The sequence below is a fragment of the Lutra lutra genome, chromosome 5 (assembly GCF_902655055.1).
Source record: "Lutra lutra chromosome 5, mLutLut1.2, whole genome shotgun sequence".
Taxonomy (NCBI): Eukaryota; Metazoa; Chordata; class Mammalia; order Carnivora; family Mustelidae; genus Lutra; species Lutra lutra.
The window spans coordinates 110,342,017-110,366,222 of record NC_062282.1 but is presented as its reverse complement, the minus strand read 5'-3'; the positions used below and the strand labels follow the sequence as shown (position 1 = coordinate 110,366,222).

The window sequence follows — 24,206 nt, the reverse complement described above, 5'->3', positions numbered from 1 at the left end:
GGGAATTTTATAAGAAAGATGACATGCACAGGATACCCTTTGTCCTTTAGAATATTAATATTTAGAGGATGCTTTCAATTGCTCTGTTATCATATGATGAGATTTTTAGGATGATCAGTTACCTTTTAGGCCCTGACAATGTGGGGTCAAGACCAGTTAATGGCAAACAACATATACATATTAAAAATCCATCTCATGAGCTGTCGTTTTGTGCAACCATAAGGGATTTTTACAACAGCAAACTAGACTAACTTTTGTAAATATAGCAAGAAGGCAAAAAAAAAAAAAAGAAAAGAAAAGAAAAGAAAAGAAAGGAAAAAAAAAGAACGAAAGAATTTCCTAAATTAATGTAGTACAAAAAAAAATCATTAACTCGAATCCTAGTTTTATTGCAGATAAAAAAAATCTGCTGCTTTAGAAATTTGAAATGTCTGGCATGCTTTAGCAATGATATTTGTCTTTTAAAGCATCACCTGACATAAATTTCAGATCACTTTCCTTGAAATACATAAAATTAGGAATTAATCCAGAAATCTAATAGGACAGAAAAAGGATGGTTTGCCTCAAGCTGTCACCTTTTGTAAACAGAATAAAAAATTAAGAAACCAACTATGGATTGATAAAAAGGTTTATATTCAGGATTAATTATATAATGTTAAATCTAAGATACATAATATCTAAAGTCTAGCCATAAATATATAGAGATATAAATGGGAACAACCATAACTATAAATACTCGAGTATAAATAATTATTTGAACCTCATTTCTCACAGTCCTTTTAAAAAGATGTGACAATAAGTTCTAAAACAAAACAAAACAGAATACTGTGCAAGTATATCAATAGCCCTCAAGGAAAGAAATGATTCCAGCATTACTGTAGGATGAAGTCTTTGCAACAATAAACACAAAAAATTGACTCAATGACAAAACCAAATTGGATTTTCTGTGTCTGACATGCAAGTTCCATCTTCAATCAGATGCCTCTGGGTATATTTTTCCAAATGTTGCCCCACAGTTTTGTACAGACATATCACTTTGAAAGTTTACCTTTTGTACCTTAAAGTGATGATCTAATAAAGGAACGGTAGAAAATAAATATCTGCAAAATGCTCAAATAGACCCCCTGGGACTTGTTAAATTCCTCGAACAAATTCAATCAGATTCTCATTACCTGACAGTTTTGTACTTGATTGCAAATAATTACTGAAACATCCAATAAGATCTTCTTGATTTTCCAATTATATGAACATTCCTATTATGCGCTAAACTGCATATGTCCAAGGGTTAATGTTTAGTCCGGCATTTATACTCCAGCATAAAGTTCATTCTAATATTTCCTAACTCAAAGATGAAGTTTGTAGAGATCAGGGGTGTTTGGGAGCAGGACAACTTGATTTCATCCTCATAAAATTTAAAATTGTACGATTGAAAAATATTATACTTTTCTCAGACTGAAAATGTCAATCTTTTCAACCTCACTGTTCCTCTCCTTTAAAAAAAAAAGTTGAAAAAAGAAAAGATAAAAGGAAGAATCCAAATAAAGTATATGCAATATAGAAAAAACAAAAACCTGGGTGCCTAGATGACTCAGATGACTCAGTAGTTTAACCATCTGCTTTCATCTCAGGTCATGATCCCATGGTTCTGGGACTGAGCCCCATGTCCCTAGGGCTCCCTGCTCAGTGGTTAGTTTGCTTCTCCTCTACCTCTATCCCTCCCCAACTCATGCTTGCTCTGTCCCTCTCTCTTTCTCAAAAAAAAAAAAAAAAAAAAAAAAAAAAAAAAAATCTTAAAAGAAAAAAGTCTATAAGGAAACCACTAGAAAAGAACGCATCTGATGAATTTATACTTTGGACATAGTTAAACCCCCACATGTCATTTGTGGGCTAGTCATTATCCTCTACACATGTTAACATGACATTATGAGGTGCTTAGGTAAAATTTGGGGTTTGAATTATCAAAGTGGGTATGAAATGGTTATTTCATAATGGAGAAATTTGAGACACAAACTACAGTGGTCTCTCCCTTTATCACATTCACCAAAGAGCAGAGATAAATGCTTTTCTCAAATAGGAGAAAGGCATGAATATAGGTGATTTCTGATCTTTTGCCAAATGTAGACAATTTTCCATGATTTCCTAAAATCCCCAGGGTTTCAAATAGCTGCAATAAAATTTTACTGGCAAGAATGGAGCTAACGTGGGCAGATATACCAACAACTGGCATGACCCTAGCCACAGTTTTCAAGCAAATCAGAGACTTGAAAAGTGATGGCTTCCAGCAGCATGTAAGATAGAGTCACATACATGTTTTGAGTTTTATCTTCAAAGCTACCTTCTTCAACTGAAGGCTAGGAATACAAGAGATCCCTTTCCTGCATAAGGCATACTGAATTGCAAGCACAATTGGCACATCCTGGTAAGCTAGTTATTAAAATGCAGATTAAGATTCAGATTTAGGGATTCGATGAGAATGGTGAAGTGGTAAGATTTAAGGGAGATTGCTAAAGATAGAATTTAAGGCAGGTAATGAAATAAAAGCAAAATCAGAAAAATAGAAAGAGAAGAAAAACTTGAGAGAGCAAGGAAAAGAGTGTTTCCAAAAATAAAAGCTGGTCAAGGAAATGGATACTTAAGGAAAGACTTTTTTAATTTGGAGCCTCAAGCCATTAATGACCCTTAAGTAATTATAGTTGGTGGTAGAAGAGAATGCCAGATTACAGCTCTTCCAGATTGAGCAGGTGTTGAATGAGAAGGAATAGCCACAGACACTCCTCCTAGGTTATGGTGCACTCTACTTTGAGCATATCTTAAACCCCAAAGAGCCATTAAGGTGGCCAAGGACCTAAAAATAAATTTCATAATAGTTACCTTAATAGCTTTATCTGGTCAATAATACCCATTCTTTTTAGAGCTCTAAAGGGAATGGACACATAAAGTATCCAACTTAAAAATAAATTGAACTTGAGGAATATGGTTCTATAAAAAGAAGTAGAGCCAGAGCAAAGTCAGTAAATCCAATACTAAAATTCAAGGAAAACAGGAGCAGGGACAGAAAATAAACTCCTCTGACAAGAAAAATGGATAGAACTATAGTTATATAAGGAAGCCTATAAATACTCAGCACTATTATCTAACTACAAAATACCAAGAAATTGAACTGCAGCTCTTAGCTCCAAGAAACCCAAGGATATTTGTGGTGGTTTGTTCAAAATAAAATTCCCTTTATATTTTCTCTGGTACACCCAGGCAGACACACAATTTTTTAAACATCCATAAAACGACTATTTGGTATATAAATATTGCTTCATATCCTTTCGGCAGTAACTTGATAATACCGTTTCCCATCCCATTAGAATTTTCATAGACTCTACTATTGTGAATAGTTTTCAGTTTAACAGAACATGAGCACTTTCCAGCAGGGATTAATGTAAGGATGTTCTTGGTCCCACTGTTCGAGATGCTTCATGCAGCTTTTAACCAAGGGTACAGAACCGTCAAAAGATGGATGGATAGAGTTCAAGGTGTCTGCATCCTTTTATAAGAAAATCAAAATGGCTACCTGCAATGTAGAATTTCCATTAATTATGTTGATGGAAAAATGTTGGCAACAACAGATCGTAATATTAAGAGTACCAACAACTTTTTCACTGATAGAAATCACAGATATTTTTATACCACAGTCTACTTGTTGCACATGTCTGAAAAAATACATTTTTATTAATATGAAACTATAGTAGACTTCCCAATAACTTGGTTATTTAATGTGTTAATAAGCACATATTTTACTATATCATCCATTGCTCAATAGTTTGGTAATTACATTGCATTTCTCTGTATTTCATTTTATACACTGAACAGAAGTATTCTGAGGAGAGCCTCTAGTCTTCACCAGACTGATAAAAGGGTCCAGAGCATAAAAAAATGTTCAGAACCCTGAGTTAATGGCTTATTTGTTTCAAAAAATACTACTTTCCTCCTGTATAATATGGCTGAAGCTTTTGGAAATAAAAGCTATTAATAAGACATTTTCATTGAATGTCTATTTCTGGCCTTCCTGCTGAGTTTTGAACTCTTGTTCCATGTATAAAAACATGTAAGTAAAATAGCAGAACATAATACTATTAAGCCATATTTTTGTCATTGTATTTACAGGGTTTTATTAGCAGTGGTTTTTTTACATCCCAAAATAAGTTTATTTATTTATAAAGTAGATACACAATTTCAGTATTAATGCATGCATTATAAAATACAAACATTTTAAAGCATATACAAAGATGAATAAATAATATGCTTTTACATGTACATCTTACTATATACCATTTCATATGGCACAAGAAAGCCTATTTTGCTCTAAAATAGCAATATTTTAAAGAAAGCAGTATCATGAGATGTGTTTCATTATTTTTAATCCTTAGGTTAACACTGAGAAAAGCAAATTACAGATCATAGCAATACTAGATTTCAATGGCTGTGCAAACTGAGAACAAAACCAGTGAAACAAATAGACCCAGGGAGTATGAGCCTACAGTTGCCCTTCCAGAGTCATCACACTTAGTGTCCAAACCTGTACTTTTATACACATGGTTTTATGGAATCAACTAGCAAATTTCCTTCCCTAATGCCAATCAGATGTTCCTTTTTTATCTAAATATAATTAATATGTAGTGTTACATTAGTTTCTAGTGGACAATATGCTGATTCAACAATTCTGTGTGTTGCCCAGTGCTCATCCACGTAAGTGTGTTCACAATCACCTTTATCTATTTTGCCCATCCCCCCCTTAGCAACCACCAGTTTGGTTTTTTTTTATATCTTTGTCCATTTATTTTGTTTCTTAAATTCCACATATGAATGAAATCACATGGTATTTGTCTTTCTCTGATTTATTTCACTTAGCATTTTACCTTCTAGGTTCATCCACGCTGTTTCAAATGACAAAAATCTCATTCTTGTTTATTGTTGAGTAATATTCCACTGTGTGTGTGCCTCTGCCCATTTTAATGGATTATTTTGTTTGGTGTTGAGTTGTATAAGTTCTTTATATATTTTGGATATTAACCCCTAATGAATCATATCATTTGCAAATATCTTCTCCTATTCAGTAATTTGTGTTATCATTTTTTGATGGTTTCCTTCACTGTGAAGGAATTATTGGTGTAATTCCAATGGTTTAAGTTTGCTTTTGTTTCCCTTGCTGGAGGAGGCATATCTAGAAAAATGTTTCATGGGTTGATGTCAAAGAAATTGCTGCCTATGTTTTCTTCTAGGAAATTTATGGTTTCAGGTCTTACATTTAGGTCTTGAACATATTTTGAGCTTATACTTGTGTATGGTATAAGAAAGTGGTCCAATTTCTTTCTTTTACATGTAACTGTCTAGTTTTCCCAACACCATTTGTTAAAGAAAAATTGCTCATTGTATATTCTTCCCTCCTTTATAGTAGATTAATTGACAATAGAAAAGTGGTTTTATTTCTGGACTCTGTTCTGTTCCACTGATCTATGTATCAGTACCATATTGTTTTAATTACTACAGCTTTGTAGTATATGTTGAAATCTGGGATTGAGATACCTTTAGCTTTGTTCTTTTTCAATGGCTATTCAGGGTCTTTTGTGATTCTGCTCAAATTTTAGGATTATTTGTTCTAGTTCTGTGAAAAATGTTGGTATTTTGACAAGGAGTACATTAAATTCATAGAGTGCTTTGGGTAGTATAGATATTTTAACAATACTAATTCTTTTAGTCCATGAATACATCTTTCCATTTGTTTGTGTCATCTTCCATTTCTTTCAAAAATGTTTGTGGTTCTTTTGCTTAAATACAGATCTTTCACCAACTTAGTTAAGCTCATTCCAATGTACTTTATTATTTTTGGTGCAACTATACGTGAAATGGGATTGTTTTCTTAATTTATCTTTCTGCTACTGAATTATTAGTGTTAGCAGTGTTGAGTTTTTATTGAACCCATTCTTGCTTCTTACCAACAGTGAAGACTTAGAAATTCTGTAACCCTATGATATATTCTAAGTTACTTATGGACACTAAACTGTTCTTAAAAGACAAAGAGGGACTCCTGGGTGGCTCAGTGAGTTAAGCGGCTGCCTTCGGCTCAGGTCATGATCCCAGGGTCCTGGGATCAAGTCCCACATCGGGCTCCTGCTCAGCAGGGAGCCTGCCTCTCTCTCTGCCTCTGCCTGCCTCTCTGCCTGCTTGTGTGCTTTCTCTCTTTCTTTCTGACAAATAAATAAATAAATAAAATCTTAAAAAAAAAAAAAGTCAAGGAAAAAGAGAGAAACTAAAAAATATCCCTCTAGGAGTTACTGTCTGAAGTTGAGCACATTCACTTTGCCTTTTACCAGGGCCTTTTCAATTTCGGTAAGATCAGTTATTATCTATGTAACAGTTTATAATCAGCTTAGTTGCTTGTGTTGCCAATGCCATATACATAGTTGCTTTAGAAGAATGCCACTCTAGTGTATGAGTTAAGGAAAAAGTGCTAGTCATGCAGAATTGTAGCATCAAATAGAAAGTAAATGGGGATTACTCATTAGCTGGGGGGGAGAATAATGAGTATTAAGTTAATAATCTATTAACTTAGTGATATTTTCACTAGTGTGAAACATCCATTTCAAAGCATCAAAATATTGTCACTTAACACTTAATTAAGACTATCTCTGAATTTAGTTCTTAAGTCAGAATATACTCACATGCAGTATAAACTTTCTAGTCTCCTACAATTCTAACATCTATTTGATCTTGTTTTAAGGAGGAAAGTTTGCACAGATCTCTGAGTGCTAGACTGGAATAAAAAATGGAAATGACTGGTCATCTAATCACCTTGAATTTTGCAGTATGAGTGTGGCAATAACATTATGCTAGATGCTAAGAAAACTATCAAAATATGTAACACAGTGATTGATATTAAGACATTTGATATTTGAAATATAGCTCTGATGTGCTTTCCCTGGCTTTTTGATTACAAAAACAATACAAAACAAAACCAAAAAAAATCCCAAATAAAACAGACCCACTGGATTTACCTTATTAAAAGAGCTATATTCAAGATTACATGTGAGCCAAAATTGTAAAGAAGGCTTGTATACTCCTTGGGCTTCTTGCTCTCTCATTCTCTCTTTATGCCTGTTTCCAGATCTCTCATAGCATTTTTCTTTTCCCTGTGTTTTTACTCTGTTTTCTTCTTTGCATGAATGATGAATTTCAACTTATCTAGTATTCCTCAGTTATAGCAATATTTTTACTTGAGGTAGATTTTTTTTAATGAATAATAAGCAGTGCAATGGATTGTACATGAAAAGGTTACTTACAGCACAAAAAAGCAATCAGCTTATAATTGTGCCTGAGAAGAAAAGCAATTCATTTAGTTTATCTTAACTCTTCTTCCTTGCATAGCAAAATACCAGCTTTTTATACACATTTAACCTTTTGAGTAGTTAGGTGGATTTCATCATAGGAATTTAGGTGAGTTCATTGATTTTATGGAACACTACAAAAGTCCTCACAGAGCCCTTAACTGCATTCTTCTGGTGTTTGTTCTAATTGTAAAAAGTAAAACAACTTTTTCATGTACTAGGGGGTAATGGCACTGCTAGAGTGTGAATATTTCAAAGTAATATATAAAACTCTGCCCAATTAAATGGACAAACCAGTAATAGGAAAAAATTCATTTTCCCCAGTCTTATATTAAGCCCTTCAAGTTTTGTATTCAAATATGACCTGAAAGAAGTAATTTTATAGCACCGGCTTAACTGTACCAACCATAGGACTGCCTGGTTGTAGTTCATTTGGTAATATCAGGAAAACAGGAATAAGGAGTTGTTTAAAAAAAAAAAAAACCTGAAAAGATAAACTTTAAGAGAAAAACAAACAGAAATCATATATGTTTCCTCATTTCTTCAGTTCTAAAATACATGCCTTTTTATTTAAACATATTAACATCTCTGAAATTGGGATACATCTTAAAATTGGTATGTTAGTGGTACATAATAATGGTACACACTAGTAAAAATAATGGAATTTTGTCTCACTTAAGTCTATTAAGTTAACAGTAACATAGAAATTTAGGTAATATGACCATTCAAAAAATTTGCTACTAGCAGGCATTTATAATTTAAGCCAAGCAATCCAAGTAATGATTTTTAAATCCAGAGAATACAAATATTGGTTAATGCAAAAGCAAGTGATGCGTGAATTCAGATTGTCCAATCGTATTTTCCATAGTGAGTAGAATTGTACCATTATTTATGCAAGGCCATATGTATAGAAGCCAATGTATCTGCCCACAGATTACCCTACCCAAATGTGGAGACGTGTTTAGAATAATATAAAATAAATAAGATCATTATACAGGATTGATCTCTCTCTCTCTCTCGTGCTCCCTCTCTATCACACACACACACACACACACACATAAACATACACACACTACCTTAATTAGAAAATACTTGTAATTCAGTTACCTTCTTCTAGGCACAATTATCTTTCAAGTTGTTTCTAATGAGTATCTCTGTGTGCTTAGCAATAGCTGATACCGTCCCATAGTCCACTTGGAAAACTATTGACATTTCACTTGTTTTGAATGACCCTTCCTTATTGCTTAGACATTTTTTATGTAATTGTGAAAGTTATATAAATAGATAAATAAAAGAATACTTGGAAAATATAGAATTACTGTTTTAATTTCTTTTTCTTGTGAAATTGAGTCCATTTAAACCTATCACAGGTAGCATACTATCAAAGACTACACATATAATATTTACTTATTGTGACTGTATTCTTTCTGGCCTGTGTCTTCCATGTGTCTTATTAGTCAAATCCCTTTTCAGATCTAAAGTCTTTCAAGAATAGATATTGTTTCTCTGATGTATTTCCTTTCCTTGTTCCTGAAATACCTGTGTGGATAAATCTGCCATTTGACAAACCTGAGAAGTTGAGTGTCTAAGATTCCTTTGAGTTTTCTCTTTGTTTGTTGTCTGTTTTATTTATTTAAGTAAATCTCTACACCCACCGTGGGGCTCAAACTCATGACCTCTAGATTAAGAGCCATACACTCCTCCAAGTGAGTCAGTCAGAGGCCCCTTCTTTGAGTTTTTAATAAGAATTTGAGGGAGAAACCATAGATGTCTTCATCTGTTTTGATTAACAAAAAAATTGAGGAGATAATCAATTATTTAAGTATAATGAACAGACCACTAGACACATTTAATCCAAATTTAAATTGAGTTTTTAAAAAAAGAAAAATATTAGAAAAATTCCTAGGATTGGTCTTACACTTTTTAACAGCCTGTAAGTAAAATAGAGTGACTATTTTGCATTCTAGTCACAGCTCTTCTGCTCTCAAGAATATAATCATACATACAGTTTTTGAAATTGCAGGAATTGGCTAGCCAAGTAAATTGTCTACAAGGCTGCTTTTATTACTGGTTGAAATGAAATTTTTTTCAGCCTTCCATCTTAATCAGAGGGTATTGATAGAAGTTAAAACCTGCAAATATCATGTTTCAGTTAATAATTAATGTTATTAATTAGTTATGCTCACTAGAAATGGGAATTAAAACTGAATTTTAAAATGACTGCGAGGTGCGTGGAGTAAATATGATTGATTTATTTTCCTCATGTTTACTTTTTAATTTGTTAGCACAGATAATGAATCTTGGCTCTATATTAAAGTGAATATGACAGAAAGGAGAAAATACTGGGGAAATTCAAGTTTATGAGCATATGAATGTTTAATCAGTGTTTGCTTATTTGTTCTAAAGATTATTGTGCACCTAAAATACAAAGCTATTGGAAACCAAAGTTAATATCCACTATAGAAATAATTCTGGGTTAGGACCCAAGTTTCTTGATAGAGTAATGATAAAAATTTTGGAAATTATACACAAACATTTACCTTTGTATTGTAAGTTAGACAAGGATACTTACCCAGATGCTAATTTCATGTTGGAAGATGTCAGCATTGAAAGCAATTCCTTCTACAGTTTATCCTGAGGCATTTGTTAAGTGGAGAAGAATGTCCTATGCTATAATTGGCTTTCTTATAAGTGCAAATATAAAAGCTGTTCCTATATTGCAACAAGAAAATAAATACTGAGAGAGAGAGGAAAAATAAAGCTATGGAAGTCCCTGAGGTAGGCAGTTTGCCATAGTCCTCTACTGTGGATAAAGTTTTAAAATGATACTAACTTTAAAATAGTTTCTACTAAGCTACTCTTAGTTGTATAATCACTTCGAACCTTAAAAGACCAAGGCATGAAATATAATGCCTCTGCCTTTCATAAAGAAGCTCAACATTTGCTATTTGTTTTGATATTTGATATTGATATGAATATTTGTAGAATGTTGAATGAGTAACAGCAGTCTGTGTTGAACCTTCAGTCCTCAAGTCATGGCAGAAACGACGACGAGGAACACAGAGTGAGCTAGGTCACTACTGTTTATCTTTCTACACATGATGGCCAGGTTCCGTGCTCATCATTTTTCATCACTTCTCCACACTGCTTAAGGCATATGCAGCAAACAGAAGGTCCCAGCACATTGTATCACAGTGTTTATTGTGACCCTTTGGTAAGAGATGCATCTGAGGCCAAATCCTGGCTCTTTGACTTTAGGGGAGTTACTTAACCTCTCTGAGCCTCAGTTGCCTCGCTTAAAATTCAAAGTGAAACTACTATTCATTGGCTTAGCTTGAGGTTGCAATGCCTGACACATTTTTCTTTGCAATACATATGTGTAGGGTTCATTTTTACTCTTCAGTAATATCTGTGAGAGAAAAGAAAGATGTATACCTCTGGAAGGGGAACAGAAAAAAATGGAATGTTCATCTAGAGGGAATGCAATGTTTAAATAGTACTTCTTCCGGTTGATAGAATATTGGAAGTGGAAAACTGGTAACATGAGCTTGAAGTAATAATGAATAAAATACAGCAAGTGTTTGCATTGCTGGATAGAGAATCACTCTCCCTGTTATCATGAGTGTCGGATGAATTAATCAAATAATGTTTTCCAGCATCTCTTATTAGCAGGCAATAGTGGAAGGTGCAGGCAATACACAGTCCAACAGACAGGACCCAATAACCCTTGTCCTGGAAGAATTTCCAACCTAATTTGAAAGAAAGATTGATAAATTCATTAAATGCATGAAAACGTATTATTAAATGCAAAGTTCTATCTGTGATATAAGTACGCTTACAGTCTTTTTAGAACCCTGAATTGGCACAGTTAATTCAACTTGAGGGAAGGCTGAGAAAGGAAAGAAAATGACGGCGATATGAGCTGCAAAAATATTTCCTGTGCTGCCATCTAAGTAAAACCCAGACCAAGATAAATTTCAAGCACCCAGGAGGATGGCTTTTACTTTTTGAGCAATGTGGATCCACTGAAAGAGAATATAATTCAAAGAGTGAAACGGTCAGGTTTTCAGAAAGTTTATTCAGAATGCAATGTGTAAGACCAGTGAGGGGGACTCCATCCGGTAGAAGGCAGACGTATGGGCAATGGGCCCCAAGCTTTGGCAGTACTCTGAATGAGACAAGAAAAGCAAGTAGGAGAATTACTTAAGCAATGGAATTAGCCACAGGATTTAATAGCCAAATAGTAATATTTAAACATTTATTTACAGTTCGATTTTAACATATCAATTTGTGTTGTTTTGAAGTGTTTTCTAGACAGAAACTTCTGAAACACCTGCTAGTCTTTTCACTTCTCACTCTCTGTAACCATAAGACAGACGATAATGAAGCCAGAAAGTTGGAGTGTTAGACCCAGACCCTCAAGGGCTGCTCAGGACCCAGGGTGTATCAACTGGGGTAATGCCAACTTTCTAATCTAATGCCTCCTTTGGACTCCAGCACAGTATCATTCTGAGTTATTAAGACAGCTTGATGTACTTGGGAGACTGCAGGCCCATCTCCTCTTTCTCTGTCACTTGCTGGCACGTACTGAGTGAGGACTCACTAACAGTCTTAATGCTAAAATTCAGACCCCTGAGGAATACAGTTGCTTATTATTACCATTATTCTGCTACTGATATATTTTTCATAGTCTTCAACTTAGTGCTTACTATATTTAACCCTTAACCGCTTTCAGAGAGTGAAATCAAACTTCAAAAAGATCATATTCGTGACATTTCTCTGTTACAAAAGCCAAATGTAAATAAATTGTGCCCTAGTTTCAGGTGGTCAAATTACCTTTGTTTTCTAATTCTACTAATTTGTTTTCAGTAAGAAAATAATTTTCCCTCTTTCAGTCAAGAGGGCATTTGGCTATCTCCAGGGAAAAGAAAACAATAGAAGAGTCAAGAATTTTTAATACTTCTTATCTCTGTAAGTGGAAACTCTACTCATGAATAAGTAATTCATAATGAGAAAGAAAAACATAGCATTTCTTAGATGATTCCATGCAGTGACATCTGTGTGATCGGAGAGAGTTTAAAAACAAAACAACAAAACAAAACAAAACAAAACAAAAAACCAGAACCCTGTACTCAGGTGTTACATTAACAACCATTGTAATAAAGATAAGATACTTAAGGAAGTAGTGTTTTATCAAGCTTCCTTCTATCCCCATTTCAACCAGTGGTGAGCCTAGCATTAGGCACTACTGAGGTTGATGACTTGAGGAAAAGGAAACTGCAAAAGAAGAGATAATCACTCAGTTCTTCAGAGATTTTAAGTGCTTGTTTGCCCCCCTGCTGGCTTCTGTGCCAAAGTGTAAGCTGCACTTCCTTATGTGGAACAAATAAACCAGAATGTTTTATGGCATCATCTGAAGTTTTTTATCATGTGCTTTTGACAACCTCTGTGCAAAGATGTACATTTCCTGAGTTTATCATACATTACTTTTTTGTCTGAAACTGTCTCTTCATTTTACTTTTTTTATATGACACTTCATAAGAAACCAGTATTCATGTGTGGTTTTCTTATATCTCAAAATCAGATCATGAAAAGAGTTAGTTGGGTGCTAAGGGCATTTCATGATATTTTCCCCCCTAATACGTCCCCCTTATGTCCTTGGAAATCTGAAACAATGAATATTAACTTTCTTTTCACATTGATTGGAAAAATAAGTCATGATGAGACAGAAAAGTGATGCTGAAGATACGGGAACCAGGTATTATTCAGTTTGGGGGGAAATGGTTTGTTACTTTACTCTCAGTTATGGAGTTGAGGAAATGAGATTTCTTTGATAACTGAAACAAAATTGCCACCAGCTAAAACTCCATCTCTATCTCACCTAAAGATAGGATTACTCAGATATTAAATTGGGCAAGAAACTTGATTATAAAGGCGCTTTTCAGAGTTGTAATCTGGTTTATCAAAGTGTTAATATGAAATTTTTCCATAGGAGATCCCCATTTTGTACCACAATGAAGAAAAGTGCCTGCCAGACACAGGCCTATTTTAAAAAGAGATTATTTAATTAGTTATTTTTATTTCCAGTGAGTCTGGCAGTATACTCTGGGGAATCACTTAGTTTTCATTCATCAAAGAAGCCATAGTTTATATTTCCCCCAGGCAGAGATTTATCTGACAATTTGAATGCTTTGGTGACAGAAATATCTGATGATGAATATGATATTAAGGAGATGCCAAGTGACATGGCATTTTGAATCATTTTCAGTAACTGCTCATGATTAATAATTGTGCTCATGTATGTATTTTAATTCTTATTAAAGAACATTTTGCATGGGAAATGGGAGTACATGTTCTCACTCTTCTTTTCTTTTATGAATAAGAAGTACATGAATATAAAAAACTGGCTGTACCAGTAGCATGTGTTGAAACCTTGGGTCTCCAGGTAGTCACAGTGGAAGTCGTTCCCCTCCCATCCGTGACTTTTAATTCATTTTTGCTTTATAACGATGAAATAACAACAACGTAAGAGCTACCATTCACTAGGTACATACTGACTGCTATATAGTTGGCTACGTGCTTACCCTGTATCATTTCCAATTTATGGAACAAACCTAAGGTGGATGGTGTTTTTTTCCTTGTGCTACAGTTAGCTCACGATTTCCATACTTTGCTGTATATTGGTATCACCCAGATTTGTTAAAATATAGACATCTGGAACTGCATTTTCCTTCATACCCATCACCAGAATTGCCACAAAGAGCAGTCTTGTTATGCTGCTATAATAGAAAATTACCCAAGACTTAGTTAAGTCACTGCCTACATCACAAGTCACCAGTATATTACACTTAATTGTTACCTTAATTATTTCCCACATAAATTACTTACACTTGTAAATTGCAGGATCTTATGAAATTGTGTACCTTTAAATCGATTAATACAAAGCAAGTGTTTCTATTTCCTTCTTAATCTTTGCAGTTTTAGCTGAGTGGATAACTTTTGAAATATGAAGGCATCAAAAATATATTATGATCACCCCCTACCTGAGCAATTTCTAGTTCATGTAGTCATTTTTCTGTAGCTAAAGAGAATTTGGGTAATTGAAATACTTGGGTAATTGAAATACTGTTCAATGAATGAAATATTTTCTTACTAATGCAAGGTAAAATATATATCTCAGGTTCTATTTTTATCCAATTTATCATTCCTGTATATTAAAAATAGTAGTTATATCCTGCTGTATCCTGAAGACTGTTGAGTTACAAAATGACTGCTTTTCCTATTTTTAAAGTATATAATGAAAGTGAAGGGTTCCTTGGAAAAGCAAGTCAGTATTTTCCTTATTTGTACACTTTTTTTTTTTTTTAGAAATGATAATAATTCTTCCATCTCTCTTTTGGGTTAATGACGTTGCATTATTTTATGTGTGCAATTTGATGGCCCTTACCTGATTCTTAGTTAATTTCATATATACTAGGATGGTGAGCTATCCAATATGATAAGATGGAAGCTTCTGGAGAACCTAGTCTTCTATATAATTTCAAAATTAGAGAAACAGTAAATTCTCTTTTAATTAAAAGCTTAAGGAGAAGCATGAAATTCTAGTTTTGACTAATTTCTCAAAAGTACAACTTCCTAATGGTCAGTCATAGGATTATTTGTAGTTTTAAAACCTTATGTTTGTCATATATTTTAATATAAGTTTGTTGGAAATTTATTTATTTACTTAATCATTAACCTGAACTACATAATAATAATGTATTCTGTTGGAACATAACAGAAAATAGCAATTTATCTCATTATGGATATTTTGTTGAACACAGCTAATATTCTGTACTTATTTCAGCAGCTGAAGATTTAAATCCAGATTTAAGATTTTTAAATACTCTGCTCCTTTGAAATGTATGTATGCATTTTTAGGTAGCTCTAATATAAGGTTTAGAAGTTGTTTTTTTTCTACAAATATTGATAGCAAAAATGAGCATTTAACCTGAACACTGCATAATCTCAGGGTCTATTTATTGTTATATATAATAAATTTGAAAAGAAGCAAATATTAAATTTTCTATTTAATAGGCTGGCCCATAGTCATTACATTATAAAATAGATCTAGTATGAATCTCTATTGAATAAGAGATAATGCATGAAAAGCTGGCTTAGTTTTTACAGGTTTGTCATAAAATTGTTGCTCTATTAAATTCTCCTAGAATGTTCTTTCTATAAAATTCATAAAGCATCCTTTGTTTTAATAGCTTTACATTTGTTCTGTTTAAAATTCTATGTTGAATTTTCCCTTTCAGAACTACTGAAGCAATTGCAAACACTATATTCAAAGCCTTTGTGATACTTTATTCTCTAGGAATGTTTAATTAGTAAATGCGTCTATCAAGAATTCATCTTCTGTCTTCACTCTCTACTGGAATTTTTAATTTCCTTCCCTAGCTCCAATACCTCTCTGACTACATGGGTATTTGTATTTATTTTCTATATGACAAACATTTCTTTGTTTGTTCAGATGTGAATGCATAATGTAGAAGTCTCTAGAATTCAAATAAACAAATCACCTACTACATACTTTCTCAGTTCTATTTTGCTCTCTGTCGTTTGTTCCAGCTCTTTCCAAAGTGTCCTAGCATTAGAGGGGGCTCATTATAACATATCTTGCCCTCTGCAATGGCTTCCCATTTAAACTGTTGGATTTCTTTGACCTCTGAAACACAGAGACTTCATATGTGACCTGAGATGGCATCCAGTGTGGCAAAAAAAAAGCTTAACCACATTGCATGTAAAAAAATGGCTAGATAGCTGATAATTGGAATTGGGACTATGATTTATCTCTCAAATAAAAATCAGTGGTTGACATGCCAAGAATATTGCTTTGCAACGAAACATCTGAAGCAGTGCCTTGTGGTATTTATCCGGATGTGCATTCACCAACAAAAGCTTAAAAGAGGTAAATAACTTAAAAGCATAGGGTTATGTCTTCTGCACAGCATTGTTTGAATATTTACGTTTGGTATTCAACTCAAGTTTCTTGTAGCAACAGAATCCTACCTTTAGCATTTTACCTTGGCATTTATACCCCTTTTTAGCTCTTTCCTGTGCAGATATATGTTTTGTCAGAAGGCGAAGGTATACATCTGCAGGTTTTTGAATTGCAGGCTTTTGACTCTACAGACAAATGTTTCATCAAACCGTGTTGTTATCTTTGTAGTTGGGAGAAGATGAATTGTGCAGTTTAAGTGGAAGCCTGAGAACGAGTTACTGAAATCTTGCCTGGCTGCAAAGTGCATTCAGCAGTTGAAAAGCCCATATGTTTTTCTCATTTGAAAGAATGCATCTTAAACAAACTAAAACACATTCTTCTACTTGCTATAGCAACATTGTTCACTGCATTAGGATGTTAATCTTCTTAGATTTTGTTGACTTTTGTGAACTATCTCAATAAGAATTTTGGCCTTTGAATGTTAAAGTCCATAGGCCCTACTATTTAAATAACACCATCACTCTGCATCAGTATTCTCAAAAATTGACATTCCTATTCTAATTTAGCTTATTCATGGTTTTAATTTTTTCTTCAATTCAAAACAATTAATTTAAGCAGATAATATATCATAATTGACTTGAGATAACGTAGCATGAAGAAAAGCATAACCACATTTTACAAGAAAATAGCTAGATGACTGATAATTGAATTTGTAACTTTATGAATGCTGGTTTTTATTTCAAAGATGGTATTTCCTCTACTTTCAAAAGCTGGTTCAAGCATTTCAGCATACCAAGAAAACCTTTCTGATTTTAACAGTATGAAAAAGTTGAAAACAGAGCTACCCTATGACCAGCAATTGTGGATATTTACCCTAAAGATACAAATGAGTGGGGGCACCTGGGTGGTTCAGTGGGTTAAATCCTCTGCCTTTGGCTCAGGTCGTGATCCCAGGATCCTGGGATCGAGCCCCACATCAGGCTCTCTGCTCAGCTGGGAGCCTGCTTCCTCCTCTCTCTCTGCCTGCCTCCCTGCCTACTTGTGATCTCTGTCTGCCAAATAAATAAATAAAATCTTTGGGAAAAAAAAAAAGATACAAATGAGTGATTAGAAGGGGTATGTGCACCCGAATGTTTATAGCACCCATGTGCACGATAGCCAAACTGTGGGAAGAACCTAGATGTCCATCAACAGATGAATAAATACTTTAAGTTCTTTTAAGGTGGTTACTCCCAGTACCAGGACCAGAGACCAACCCGCTGGGGTGGGGAGAGGATATCACAGGAATCCGTGAATGATGGAGTAGAAGGAAGACTGTGCTCTGCATAGTCACATTCTTACACTGTGTCCAGGGAGCTCCTTTGCCACCTCCCCAGTTCCTAGAGCCAGACCAGCGCATCCAAGCCCTAGCCCTGAGATCAACCTTTCTTAGACTTCCTGTCTTTGTTTCCTCTCTTGCCTTCTGACACCACTCCCCAACACCAGAAAAAAGTGATAGCCTGAGACAAATCTGAGCAAATGTGTGGGAGGTTAGATGAGAAGTCTCACCAGAAGAAAAAAAAAAAGAAGAAGAAGAAGAAGAAGAAAGAAATCTTCAGAGCTCCTTTTAACCCGCAGGCCACATTGTGAGAAATAGTGGCCTTGACCTCTCCCTCAACAATTTAGAGTCTGGTCTCAAGACAGCTCTAAAACAAAAGAAATGCTAAGAATAAAGGAAAGGCCGTGGTCCAGAGGGCACAGAGGGAGGTTAATGCTTGAATCAGCATTAATTTCTGCAGTATGGGAGGTCATGAGTAATCCATTCTCTGGGGCTTGTGTTCAGCACAATTACCGTGCTATGCTAAGCACAGCAGACGACTCACACTCCTATGAGAAGATGAGACGCTCAGAGAAAGAGAGGCCTGGAGATGTTTAAAGGAGATTTGTTTCTAACATGGCTTTAATTTGAAATCCTTTTCATTCTGAAGATGTCTGGATATTGAGATAGAGCAAATGAAAGCAGTGCATTCCTGTTACGGATTCAGCCGTACATCTCCCTTATTTGAAAGGCTTAATCAGCACACTCAGGAACAAGATGTGAGACATCTTGAGGCACTGCTTCCTTGTCAGCTGTGAGATCAATAAAGTGCAGACACCATTCTTTGCCACACTCCACAGAATGAGTGGAATGAGTTTGCAGAGTGAGAAGGACTTCACTTTGAGACTGTTTTATTCACACCGACTTGGCAAAGGCAGGGACGTTGCTCCGGGGAGGGCGCCGGAGGCCTGGCCCTAGCTGGCTCAGCTGTTCTTGCTCAGCCTGCCAGGTGACATTACCCACTTGCTCAGAGTTAGTCTGCCCATCAGGGCTTGGGTCAGAAGACGTTCGCAGGCCACTGGGGCAATTCAGGCTAAGCGGTTATTTTAACTGACCATGTAAATGGTGCCTAAAAGCCTCTGGTAATCAATGTTGGTTGGACTCATTAATTCAGGATTATTGTTAAACATGACAAAAGTAAACACAGTACTAAAGATGCATAAACACAGATCTAGCAGCCGGGAAATGTAGACTGCCGTATTCTGCTGCCAATAGCTGGCTCTGATCAGATGGCCACTGGGCCCACCTCAGGGATGACGGTGGACAGTTTTTAGAAATACCTGGTTGCTGTCTGGCAACTAGGTGAAAGCTCAGTAACTCACTTGACTATCAGTGCCTTTTTTTCATTAGGAGAGAAGTGCCCTTCTTTACTCAGCATACAAATAATTTCCAAAGGAGGCCTCTCTCTCTATCAGTCCTCTTGAGAGAATAGGTTATTTTTTTTTTAAGATTTTATTTATTTATTTGACACAGAGAGAGAGATCACAAGTAGGCAGAGAGGCAGGCAGAGAGAGAAGGTGAAGCAGGCTCCTGGCTGAGCAGAGAGCCTGATGTGGGACTCGATCCCAGGACCTTGGGATCATGACACCTGAGCTGAATGAAGGTAGAGGCTTAACCCACTGAGCCACCCAGGTGCCCTGGTGAAATTATTTTTTTAATTTAAAATTGAATTGCACAAATAAAATGTTATAATATTACGTGTGATTTTTGCTGTTTATCTTTCATGTTTGTTTTAAAAGATTAGCTCCCTCTGCAAATATTTATTAAGTGTCTGCTAAGATCAAGGCTGACTGCTCAATGCCATGAGGGATATAATCCCTACCCGCAAAGGAGCTCACTGTTTTGGGGGACAACAGATGTACACACACAATACATGTGCATGAACTCTGAGGCAGGGAAGTTCTGGATATGGCTTGAGTATAGAAGCAGGTTTTCACTTTTCATTCCTGTCCCTGTAGCCTAATGGATATGGGTATAGCCTCGTGGGGTCTGCATGGCAACAGCAGGTGGGACAAAGGCAGATCCCCCCAAGTTCAGTCCAGCAGCAAGAACAACAATTGATAAGATTTTAAGGGAGGGATTAGATTCAACAGGGTTATTTGTGAGACATGGGTAATCCCAACTAGCATCTTTGAAGATACTGCATTTCTCTCTTCTACCCACCATTTCATTATCACTAGCTCTGCCCAGCTTTCCTTCTGAACATTCCTTGAACTCTTCCTCTTTTTCATCCCTCTTTCAGACCTGCATCCTTTTGCACCTGCACAATTTTAGTAGCTTGCTATTCAGCCATAATTTTTCCCCTCTTAAATCTACCCTCCACCATACAGCCAGTAAGATGGATATTAAATGAAAATATGACCACGGTTAGAATCCTTCAGAAACTCCCAGCAAGTTCTTTGAGCAAAATAATCTAGGGTCTCTCTGTTTCTTCACTTCATCCTGGGACCATCCCTGCCCCAACCCGCCTTGGTCTATGGATACTGAACTGCCTCTACTTTCCCAACCACACTAGGCTGTTTCCTGTCTCTGTGCTTCCCATCTTCACTGTGCTAGCTCCCACTCTTTTCCTGGAAATCCTTCCCTGAGTCCCAGCCTGGTTTACGATTCCTTCTTCTTTTATCCCATTGAATTCTGTGCACCTACCATCACAGCATCTGCTATAATATTAAAATGTGTTTGATTTCAGTGTGTGTCTCTCCCACCAGACTGAAAACTCTTTGAAAAAACCAGTGCACAATAGCCCAGCTCTGGCTTCTCCTCAGAGATCAGGTTGGGTGTCGCTTCTCAGAAAGGCCATCTCTGATCACCTTCACTTGTTTCACCTGCCTTTTTTTTTTTTTTCTTTCCTTACCACTCTTTGGTATTCCTTGTTTGTTCAGATTTTGTTTACAGTTTTTCTCCCCACTAGAATATGAACTCCTTGAGAGCTGAGGCCTTTTCTGCTTTGTTCACCACTGCCTAGAAAAGCCCCTAGTATATAGGAAGCCTTTAATAAATACGCAGTTTTCAAAACAAAATTAAATGGGGGATTGATGGATGGGCACATAGTGAGAAGTCAATAAATTAGCTGGAACTGAATTAGCCTATCCCTATTAGATAAGCAGTACAGGCCAATAATGGTAGCAGGTTCATTTTTAACACTTCATGGAACACAAACCCCAACAAAACCTCAGTATTTACTTCTGTGACTCACTGCCATCAACTGTCACCCATTGTTTTAATATATCCCATTTTGGGAAAGATCTGTCATATCCTGAATGCCTCTAGTGACATCCTACATGTTTCCTTCATGTTTCTTTCTTATTCTCTTTCCTGGGATACATACACATCCCCCATAAAAAATAACAGCAGAAGAAAAAGATCCAGAATCAACTTTTGAAGAACTACTGAACTCTTCACTCTATCAATTGATATTATTTTATTTGTGAGGCAGAGAATTGGCTCCAATTCCAGATTCATTTTTTAAAGGTTTAACTTCCCTTCTCACCAGTTTCTTCATTGATTAAGTGTGGTAACCCTTTTTTTCTTGTAGTCTTATTTTGATGATGTGAGAAATTACTTGTGAATGCTCTTTTCAGACTTGCGAATGCTCATCTAATATGTTGTTCATCAATTAATATTTCATATTTATCCCCTGTTTGTTGATAGTGATGACAACATATATCTCCATATTGTCTTCCTTTTAAGCATCTTATTGTTCACGGCTTAAGGTCACTTAATCTTAGGTGTATAATCATTTGCATTCTGAATTGCAACTCCTTCATTAGTTTTTATAACTGTTGAACTTAATAGGACATTGGGGAAGCGGATAGCACAGGCAAAAGGAAATTGGATTTTGAACTTTTAATTATGATGACACCCATTTGATTGTGATCCAGATGATTAGTGAAGAAGAGCTGCTGTTGTGACAACTTTCAGTGTGACATGCAGTAAAAGCCTTGGATTTCCTTATTAGTTCACTGCTTAGAAAAAAAAAAATAGCCCCCAATATTAACATGCATCCCGTGTCCTTTAAACCCTTTCTATGTGCAAACCACTCTGGACACCTAAGGATGTAACAGTGTGTACGACTCAGAGCCTATTCCAGAGAAGCTAAAAGTCCAGGATCACCTCCATAGTATGCTCTAACATGCAAGTGGTTGTACAGAACCAAGCTCATTCTTTTTAAACAATTTATAGTTACAGAGGAAGAGCACTTTTTACCTCGTAGCTGTTGAATTAAGGTGTCATCGTAACCCCACTTTTTATTTTTTTTTTCAAATTTTTATTTAAATTCTAGTGAGTTAGCATACAGTGCACTGTTGGTTTCAGGAGTAGAATTCACTGGTTCATCGCTTACATACAACACCCAGAGCTCTTCGTTAACAAGTGCCATCCTGAATGCTCATCACCCACTTAGCCCATCCCCCACCCACCTCCCTCTGTCAGCCCTCAGTTTGTTCTCTATTGTTAAGAGCCTCTTATGGTTTGCTTCTCTCTCTCTTTTTTCCTTCCCTGATGTTCATCTCTTTGTTTCTTAAATTCCACACATGAGTGAAATCATATGGTATTTGTCTTTCTCTGATTGAGTTAGTTCGCTTTGCATAATATACTCTAGTTCCATCCACGTCATTGCAAATATAACCCCAACATTTAAAACAAGAAAAACTGAGGGCCACTAGCTAGTAAGGAAGTAAACCGATGCTTCAAAGATGCATGCTTCGTTCAAGAACTCCATGCATAGTCATGTTTCCTCTAGTAGGCTTTACTCATTGGCAGGATACAGTATGTAAGTGAGTTGTAAAAATTTATTTTTTAAAAAATGTAGGACTGAAGGCTGAGAAAAGAAATACTGATAAATTTGACATCATAGCAATAAGGTAGCTCATGTAAAAATACCTTGTAAGCTGCGAAGCCCTATAAAAATATAATGTCACTTTATATTTTTTGGATTATGTTTCATTTCAGTGAATGCGTAATGCAGGCATAATAAAGATTGGGAGTCTTATGGCAGAGTAAAAAAGATATATGTATATGTATATACACACAAATACATGTTTTAATTGTTCATTGGTATTTGACTTACCTGATAGTGCAACAGTTCCTGGCCACTGTGTTTGATGACATGTTAGTTAAAAGTAGAGATTGGTAAGTGGAATACCAATGAAGTGGACTTACTGAATAGTGTGGCTTGAGGTCTAATCTCTCTCGCTTAAAATGGTTACAGATTTGGCGAGAATGTCCAGTTCAGCAGAAGGTCTTTAGAAGTACGCACCTAAGTGGTGTAAAGTTCTTTCTAAAGCTATCATGTAGTTTAATTAATACATTAAACTAAATTAAGTCAAATTAAACCTGGATCTCTCTCTCTGCTGTTCTACTGACTGGCCTGCAGTAAATGATCTTTTTGCCTGCTGCATTTTCCCATCCAAACATTGCACAAATCAAGGACAAGGATGCTTGAGACTCCTTTAAAGGCAGTATTCTTAAAAAGCTAGCCTCCTGTGGTTGTCTAAAATCAAAGTATCATCATGAAAGTCTCCTACTGCTTTTATGAAGTCTGTAAAGATCTTAAAGTTTAAAATGGAAAGCAAAAGAAGAATCCAAAGGCTCAACATCTAAGTTTTGGTGGTTAATTTTCCTGAAATATGAAAATCAGATTATTATCTATCCTAATACTGCAATTCTAATTCTAAACAGTGAACTAATAAGCAAATCCAATTCTAAAAATGAATGGCTTCTTAATTTAATGACTTCAAAGTGATATAGTACATTGACCTAAAGGTAAATGATGTATCAGTTATTAGTTACAAAGATGGAATTTTTTTCTCTATTGATGCCATCTTTACTAATAAAGTCTGATAAAGATGATTACTTATCCACACATTTCCATCTGTTTTATAAAAAGTGTTTCAAGATTTTAAAGCCTTGGAGAAATATTAGTAGGTAATGTGTTTAGAGCTACTTATTCTCTGAGCATGGGATAGAAAAGAGAAGCATGTTTACGGTTAATGATAGAATGATTACCAATGAGAAACATCTTTGTAAGTTCTAAAAGTGTTATAATGCAAGTGCAAAATTCTTTCTTTCATATTTCTATCCTCAATCTAAGTGTAAACATTTAATTACTGACAAATGTTGGGCTTCAATATTAACTAAAACCTAAAATATGTTTGGTGACAATCACTGATCAAGTTGACTTACATATATACTGACAATTCATAATGGCAGCTATGCTCCTTTAATATTTTTAGGAATTCTGATGTTAGTATAGCATATTTTATAATGAGATTATCGTATTATACAAATTGAATATGACAAAAAGTTGAGTATTGTATGTATAACTGAAATTAAGATAACTAGGTATTACTTTTCATTTTGTCATAACATTACTTATTCTGAATTTTCAAAACAATTTAAATGTAGTTTGTGGCGAAATTTTATCAAAGAAGAAATTCAAATATATATAAAAATATACTTACTTTTTAGATGCATTTGCCTTCATTTTTAA

General features: G+C 35.3%; 1 protein-coding gene across 2 annotated transcripts in view; it reads left to right on the top strand.

Annotated features, from left to right (window-relative positions):
- Window positions 1–24,206, top strand: part of EDIL3 (EGF like repeats and discoidin domains 3) — a 425,477-nt gene that overhangs the window by 251,663 nt on the left and 149,608 nt on the right. The window lies entirely within an intron of this gene.